Here is a 9,390-nt window from a genome sequence, read left to right on the forward strand (position 1 = left end):
CCTACTAGTGTATAATACTACTATTAATATTTAATACTCTTGACTGGAATTGCCCCAACGCTGACACCAGCTTATATAGTTATATATGCATTGTGACAACACTTGATTATTTTTAAATTCAGTCTGTTTAATTTTGTCCAAAGAAGAACATCATAAACCCGCGGGTATAGATGCTTGAGCACATTAAATTAGTAAATGCAAGAGAAATTAATTTTTTTTTGTACACTTAGGTGTAAATCCCAAAGGCATGTCTTATCATGTAGGTAAAAAATACTAACCATTAGTATTAATTACATATGTGTGTATATATATATATATGTGTGTGTGTGTGTGTTTGTGTGTAATATGCATGCTTGAGGCACATCGAATTGGGTGTCATTTTTACTATTTTGTAATTAGGCTCCACATTTCCAAGCTTCCATCTCTAGGGTTTATGCTCCACATGCCAAACACACACACACATATGGATCAAAGGCTCATTGACTATTTGTCTGCCCATATTTTCTTTGATTTAGGTGAGAGTTGAAATTAATCTCAATAAATGTAATAGTAATACATTTTTGTCATGATCAATTACAATATCAAGATAAAGGGTTCTTTACACACTAAAGTTTGAGGTATATATGCTAAGCTAATCACACTTCCAAAATTTCTCAAAACACCTATGATAGAGAAAGAGTGCAAATTACAATTTGAAATTAATCATTATTTATACATTTTCTCAAGTCACCATTATCAATGCATAATTTGATAGGTTTGTTACATAACCTACAAAAGTACTCAAGTTTAATCAAGGTAAAATTCGTTAGGGTAAAAAAAACTTGATCCCCTAAGGAGTGCCAATATTCTATAATTTGAAATTCTAGATTTAAATGCCAATATTCTATATTTTAAAATTCTTTACTTAACTTTGAAGCATGCACCTACCTAATGATTTTGTTTTAACCCTTGCCCTCCCCCCACACACACTCCACTTTTAAGAAATAAGAGTTATTTGTATCACTGAGTTATTCGTATAAGAGAGTTGTCAATTTCGCTACAACATATGCGACCATAACTAGTACATGTTCTTTATTTCCTTGTGTAATTTCTATATGGAGTATTTGATATGTAGTGCATCAGGTTTTATAGGTTGAAGTAGGTTCCTTTTCATGGTATAATAATAATAATAATAATAATAATAATAATAATAATAATAATAATAATAATAATAATAATAATAATAATAATAATAATAATAATAATAATAATAATAATAATAATAATAATATTAGTAGTAGTAGTATTAGTAGTAGTAGTAGTAGTAGTAGTAGGATGCATGTGCGACCTATTTATATCATGAGCTGACCCAAAAACCAGAACTGTAGAATTGGAAGAAGTGGTTAGGCAATTTACCAAACTTTTCTTAAATTCAAAGATGAGAAAGAATTGAGGTGGTCCAGCTAATAGAGATTAAAAGAAATGTAAGTGTATACATATGTTTGGCTGTCCAATTTGACAAATTGCATTTATGCATATGTTTCTTGAATTTATTCTTCGATGTCTCAACAGCCCACATGGCACGTGACCACAAGAAAATTGGCCACTTTTAATATCTTAATTTCTTTTATATCTCATTAATTATAAAATATATTTCCAAGGCTAACCTGGATTAAATCAGGCCTGGAGAATGAGGCTGATTAGGTTGACCCTTTGGACCAAATTCCAAAGATTTTTATTCAATTTACTAATGTGATTGGAATTTGGGAGCTACTCATGGCTACAACTATCTGTCTAACTAGTAATTTTACATAGCACAAAACCCTAGATAGGTTAAACAATACTTAGTGTATTTTATTATTATAAATTAGTGGAAATGCATTGGGGAGTGAGATTATTATGAATATTGTTGGGTTGGCGACCTAAAGATGACAAAAGCTTGGTCATGCAAAGTGAGATTAATTGGGAAAACAACCATAGGTTTCAAAGTCTATTAGTTAGATTAATATATCAAGGTGAGATGCTTCTACCCTTAATTAATTTAAAGTATTATTGATCTAAACTAACGAGATATATTTGATTAATAGTAATTATATGCAAGCTCGATTCGTGAAACCAATGTTTTAAAAACCGGACCGGTAAGTGAACCGGTAAAGCTACTGGTTCATGATTCAACCGGTCGGATCGGTTTAATCACTGGTCGAACCGTTTTACTGTTACAAATATGTATAATTCAATTTATAATGTAAAATATAGTGTCCAATATAATAAATAATAAAATATTATCAATAATGTATCACAAAAACATTCAATCTTATAAATAATTAGTATATATACAAATATAAAACATTAAAATTTAGTGAATATAATAAAATATACAAATTGTTAGTTAGTGTGAATAAAAAATATATATTTTACATATAAAAATAAATCAAATTTATATTAATTCAAAAAAAATGTATGTGGTGGAATAATCGAATATAAATTATTAGTTAGTTTAAACAAATGTATACTTTAATATCAATAGTTAGGCTACATCAATCAAATATATGCTATAAAAATATATATTTAGTAAATAATAAACTATAATAACTAAATATATTGAAAAAATCGAATCTTACTCCCTCCGTCCCATGTTGTTCGCACTTTTCATTTTAGGCCGTAAATTTGGGATTGATTTTTTAGCGTAATTAAATTAGAATTTTAAGTGTACTGAGACATCACTTAATAAAGGAGCTCTTAACTTAAACTAAGATATTAATTGAATGTCTTAATTCTAACTTAAACTATAAATAGTGTAAGGAGTTTGTGATGAGCCGAAAAGCAACAGTGCAAGTAACATGGGACCGATGGAGTATAATATAACGATAGTACTAAGCGTTATAGTAATAATATAGTAACTAGGAAAGTATAGATAAAATTTAGAAAATTAATAATATATGTATCATAATAAATAATTATATAAAAAATTATAAAATAAATAAATTATTAGTTGGTTTAAATAAAAATATTAATATTATATGTATAACATTGTTTAATGTTCTTATTTGTCCATGTGGGGTTTGTGGTGGAGTGGTTAAGCTCTTGTTAATTGGAGTGAAGGTCACGAGTTCAAGGCCTTCCAAGAACAAGTTTTTAAAATTTTGAACACAAAATACAAAACCGGTTTCCGGCCAGACCAGTCCAATCGGCCGGTTCAAACGGTTCTCGATGGCTCAACCTCACACTGGTCTAAATTGGTAAACCGGACCAGACTACCTACCGGTTCGCGGTCGGACCGGTCGAACCGGCCGATCCGGTCCGATTTTTAAAACACGTGAAACTATAGTGCTCACAATTAATTTAACATAGACGAAGTTAGGTGGGGCTAGTTGAATGCAAATTAAAACAGTAATCTTCAATAAAATTTGTTGATTTTTAATTAAATAGTATATAAAAAAATCAATTAATTTTTCTTTAATTTTATGGATGCAAATGAGTTAGCATCATATATGGCTTTATATTTCATCTCAAAAGGCATGAATTGGGTCTGTCATGATCATATGTGATTTATTTGTCTAATCTATTTATATCAAGCTTTTATCATATTTCAATTCATCATACTGAATTTGCAATTCCAAAGAGAGAAAAAAACATGTAGTACCTTTTTCGTAGATGATGTCAATAATAAAATTTAAGATATCAAAATCAAAATAAATGTATAAAATTAAACGGATAATAATGCTAACACATACTATACGAGAACAATGTCCATGTTCCAATATAATTGTGTGCAACATAACATTTATATGTCTATAATGCATAACACTATTCCATTTTCTCTTCAATTTATTTTCTCATATATGACCCATTTTTCTGTTGGTGATTTATTTAAATTTGGTTGATTTTTGAATGTGTTATAGGCACGATGATCTCAATTTTTCCGATTTAGGAGGGGTAGAAGTGTGAATCCATTGAATTTATCCAAGAAAAAAATTAAAATGAGGCAAACATCTCTATTGGTATTTGAAGAGTAGCGCACACACATTTCAATTCATAAAACATGCATAGTCTTCAAAGCCCAACATTTCGAGTCACTCAATTTCAATTGTCACACCACATGCAATTAGATTAAAAATTCAAACAAGATTGATTAGATAAATGATTAAAAGGGGAGAGATTCAATATGTATCTTTGAAACATTAACTTTATATTATATAATTTAGATTCAATTATCGAATATTCGCACGCATTAGACTTATATCATTATTGTAATAATGAATTAGTTTGTGTCATGTGACAAGATCTTGGGATTGAGTCTCTCTGCACGAGCTCAAGGACTAATCTTATCTTACCAACCCCAAGAAATCTAATTATTAATTAAAGATAACCTATACATTTAAATTAATTAAAATCTTTGTATAGTATCAAAATGTGTAGAGATCAATTTTATTGCTTTTGTTGCACATGGATTATGGTTATTTAAGTGTTTCTTTCACTTCTATTCCCCTCAAGATATCATATCTTTTATTATCTCTTATAGTAGTATATAGGAGTACTATTTGATTCTTTTCTAAAACTTCAAGTACATTAAAAAAATTGAAAACTGTAGCATTCAATAAAATAAACGGTAATTATTGTAAAAATATGGAGTAGTATATATTCGATCTTAAAATGCAAGAGTTTAATTCCAACACCCAAAATGGTTACAAGTGCAGCTGTACACAAATATGTTCTCCACAATCTTGGTATGTTTAATAGAAAATTAAATGAAATTTGATTAATGCACTAATTCATGAATTTCAATTTTTGAAGTGGGCCTTATGCAAGTGTTAGTTTTTCTCTTCCATTAATCAACAAGCCCATGACCAATATCTAAGTCAATGAAATAAGTCCGAAGTATAGTTTTAGCATAAAATTATCCCACGTCGAAATTCTTACAATAAAAAGACATATACTTAAACAGGATCTGTTTTAGCAAACAGTAATGGACACAACCTTACTTGAACATGATCTGTTTTATAGGCTTGTACCTCTGTATCCTTAATTTCTCTAAGGAGACAAGAAACCATGTTTGGACGATGAAGCCATGGCTGCTTTGACTAGAGTGTGATTAACCGCACCATTGGCTTAACAAACAACAACACTTTTTTTTTATTGTGCAATAGTTAAGAGTTCGAGCCCAGCATGGTTAACCGCACCCGACATGCTTTGTTGAGCCAAAATGGTCTTGCAGTCAATAATTCAAGTTACGTATATAAGTCATGTCTAACGACAAAGAGCAAGTTGGTTTATAAAGTCGCTTCTCTTTCGACCAATTCGAACAACTTTTTAAATTAATAAGAGAAAACAGAATACAACTATTCAAGAATTTCCGGTCAATTAATGGACTCCATATAGAAAAATATGCCACTTTTATCACAACAAAAAAATTGATTTCTTTGCTCATTTTCCTTTTACCTTTTTATTTGTTTAGAAAGTATAACGGGATTAAATCTACCAATGTATAATATTAAATAAAAAATATTAAACTAAACAAAGTGAAAAAAGTTTTTTAATAGTTTAAAATATGTTCCTTTTGGAGATGAAATATGTTTTTGTAATAGTGGCATATAGCAAATTTCAAATTATTCTATATATGGAATCTGGCTTGATTTAGCTTGTCTGATTAAAATAAAAATTATATTGGTCCTCAAAATTTAATTTTCAAAGCGGCCTCTTTTAATAGATGGCCTTATGCAATAATGCAATGTAATAAGACCATATTATAGTTAGCATAAAGTTTCCACATCGGAATTCATACACAAGAATGACATATATTTAAAGAGAGGGCATACTATATTTAGGACGACCTTACTTGAATAGGATCTAGGATCTGTTCTATAGGGTCGTACCTCTGTGTCCGATTTTAAGGAGATAGGAGACTATGTTTGGACGATGAGCCATGGTTGACCTTTATTTTTTAATTATGCTGACCAAACCCAAAAGTGAACTCAACGGAGTGCAATTAGTTGGCAAGATTTACTTAAATAAAAGTTCCAAGTCATTCAAGTTTTACATATCAAGTCCTATCTACCACAAAGTGCAGAGTTAGTACATAGTAACTTCTCTTTCGACCAATTTTGATAAATCTTTTGCAATATACATCTGACCAGAAAAAAAAGACAAAAATACTAATCAGCTATCCCAAGTGATTAATGGGTAATCTATAACTATATAAAAGGCAAGTTTTGGTCAAAATAATAATAATTATTATATAAAAGGTGAGTTTTGGTCTTAATTTGAATATTTATTAATTCTAGGTATGAATTTGAATTAATATAGATTTAGGAGTGACTAATTTTTAAAATAAATTTTAATTAATATTTAAATAAATATTTAATGTTGTAATAACAATTTAGGGTAATTTTAAATAAATTTGAATTAATGTTTAAGTAAATAATTAATGGGGTGGTCCACAATTCAAATTCCTTTAATTCAATTGATTTATATTTTAGTTTTTAGTAGCAGTTAAATAAATTTGCATTTACGTAGCCTCAACTTTTGTATGTACATTTTTATCTCATAATTTTATATGTCATCAAGAATTGTAAAGGTCATATTATTAAAAAAATTGATGGCCAAATTTTTTAAATCAGCCATTTCACTAAATAACAAGTCAAACTATAAATTAATATTTATCTTCAATTGTTATTGATGAGCTAGATAAATTTGGAAGGTTTTCAATATTATTTGGTGATCTTTAAATTTTGTCAATAAATATGTATTCTTTCATAGTGGAATTATATTTTCAGTGTAAATATTAGTAAAATTTCATTATTGCTTCCTCAAATGATTCAACTCCTGTTGTCGATGAAGAAAGTTCTCCTGCAACAGTCAATAGAGACAGATGCGGTAGAGATATAGTTAATTTTTGTTGATAAATACGCATACTTTCATTGTGGAATTATCTTTTCAGTGCAAATATTAGACAAATTTCATTACTGCTTCCTCAGATGATTCAACTCCAGTTGTCGATGAAGTGAGTTCTCCTGCAACGGTCAATAAAGACAGATGCGGTAGAGATATAATCATGTGAGAGAGAGTGAAAGGCGAAGAGCTGAAGACGCGAGTTGAAGGTTGGTTGTGTACAGAGAGTCGTGTGAGAGAAGGTGAAATGAAAATTAGCATTTTAAATCATATTTTGATCATTCTGTGTTTGAATGATGTTAGATCATATTTACGTTTTTTCTTAATGTTAATTTGTTTTATTTTTTGTTAGGTTTGTTTTAATTTTTTCTGTCTTAGCCATAATAGTTCTTTTTATACAAATAAAGAATTCACATATGCTGACTATTTACAATATTTTGAAGTTAATGCTTTGCACATTTGTCGTCAACTTCGTCACTTTCATAGTTTTCATGCAAAGAATACACCCAAAGTCAATGAAATGACGAAAGAAAGTAAAGAAGACGAAGAACATAAAATATCACATTATTTTCACACACGCACAAATCATCAATTTGGAGATCAAGGAGGAAAATTAAGCTAAGGTAGACTCAACGGTAAATTGCAGGAGAAATAAGTAGGGGAGAGAAGTTGTGGTGCTTTGATGGGGTGTGTTTGGTTGGGTTTGTGTTGTACTATTTCTTTTTCTTTATTTGGCTACTCTTATTATTGTATTGTTAATATTGTTTACAAATAATTTTTTTATAACTTGCCAACTATTCTATTATTGTTTTAATGTTAAGTTCATCATTTAATTTATCTTTTAATAGGGATATCATTGTCCTCCTAATATTTTTTAGTTGTATATTAAATGGAGTATTTTATATTAATTTCATATCGATAGTATTTTAGTATTGAAGAATGTATGTTGTTAAGGAAGATATTGTTCTTTGTTGAGGGACATATATAAGTGTTATAATTAAAAAATATTTTCATTTTGATTTAATTTAAAATTTATTTAATTGTATGCTTATAATTATTAACTTACTGTTAGTATATATATTTTTTATTTTTTATTTTATATAATGATGTTTATTATTTTATTTAGTTTATTCACAATGTTAAAATAATAGAACGGAAATAATTAAGTCGTGCATGGCGTTGGGATTAACACAGTAAGTTTAAAATCTATAGAAATACCATATAACAATGAACACGAACTTTATCTAGACCATAAACAAAATCATTTCGAATAGAAAAAATAAAATTAGAATACTTGAATCGAAGAAAATCAATAACTGCTGCATCACACCACAGCGAGCCCGGCTAAGCAGGCGAACATCAAGGCAGTGCAGAAGGAGATCTGGCGAGGCAGGCGAACAGCAATGCGACAAGGTATAGCGGTGGAGCAGCGAGGCAACTGACGGTAAGGCGGTGAGGTAGCCGAGGTCGGGCGGAGGTGCGGCGAGTGATGCAATCTTTATAACTTTGAAGTGGTAGCATACATTTGAGAGAGAAACTATCTTAAATTTTATGCTTTTGGAAACCTACTTAATCTATATTTTTTTTGAAAAAAAAGATCAATAATGATTCTCTATTTATTCTCATGATGACTTAAAATCCTAACCTATTGCATTCAGAAAACGTTTTATTAACTGAGCTGCGCTTCATGGACTTCTTATTTTAGTATGTTCATTGCACGGAATGTGTTCAAATAAATAATAAGTCTAATTTTTATAATTTAAAATTGAAGATAATTTATAGTAGAAATATTTAGGAATAAATAGAATATACAAAAAAGTAGAGAATTCTAGAAGAGAAAAAATAGGATGAAAAGTTTAGAATTAATACATATGTAGTCTATATATATATATGTCTGTTGTAAATATTTTGCATATGTTAAGTTGTGGAAGTTTAGTTTTTTTTAGTTTTCAAATTCAAGTAATGAAAAAGTGATATATGAAATTAGTTTTCATAAAATTAATTGAACCGTACATCGCACGGGAGTAGATACTAGTAACTAGTAATAACTAAGTTTTAGCTCAAAATCATATGACCTTAACATAATGTGATATACCCGGAAATATATTGGGCTTTGCAACACTAACTATATTTATCATCCCATTCTATTTCTCAAAATAAATATTCCGAGTTCATGCTTTTTTCTAGTATCTCTCAGAAATTTCCAGTAATTTTATGGACTCCAATGTATGATGTGAAATTGTAGTATGTAATTAATTTATCTATAGGCTTGCATTTTAAATTAGTAAAAATTTTAGTTAAAGCCCATTATAGAATAAGAAACATGATTTTGCATTTCTTGCGGCAAGCCCACTCCATCGCAACAACAAAAAAAAAAAATTAATTTCTTTGCTCATTTTCCCTTCACCTAGAAAAATATAACATCAATAATTCTATCAATAAATAAAATAAAATAATATAGTAAAATTAAACAAAGTGAAAATTGTTTTTTTTTTTTAAATTAAGTTTTTGGAAAGTTGTGGA

The 9,390-nt window shown here is 28.9% G+C and overlaps 1 pseudogene; it reads left to right on the forward strand.

The window, feature by feature from the left end:
• Positions 1 to 4,951: 4,951 nt before the first annotated feature.
• On the forward strand, positions 4,952 to 5,201 carry LOC121759824 (annotated as a pseudogene).
• Positions 5,202 to 9,390: the final 4,189 nt, after the last annotated feature.

The sequence above is a fragment of the Salvia splendens genome, chromosome 12, assembly GCF_004379255.2.
Source record: "Salvia splendens isolate huo1 chromosome 12, SspV2, whole genome shotgun sequence".
Taxonomy (NCBI): Eukaryota; Viridiplantae; Streptophyta; class Magnoliopsida; order Lamiales; family Lamiaceae; genus Salvia; species Salvia splendens.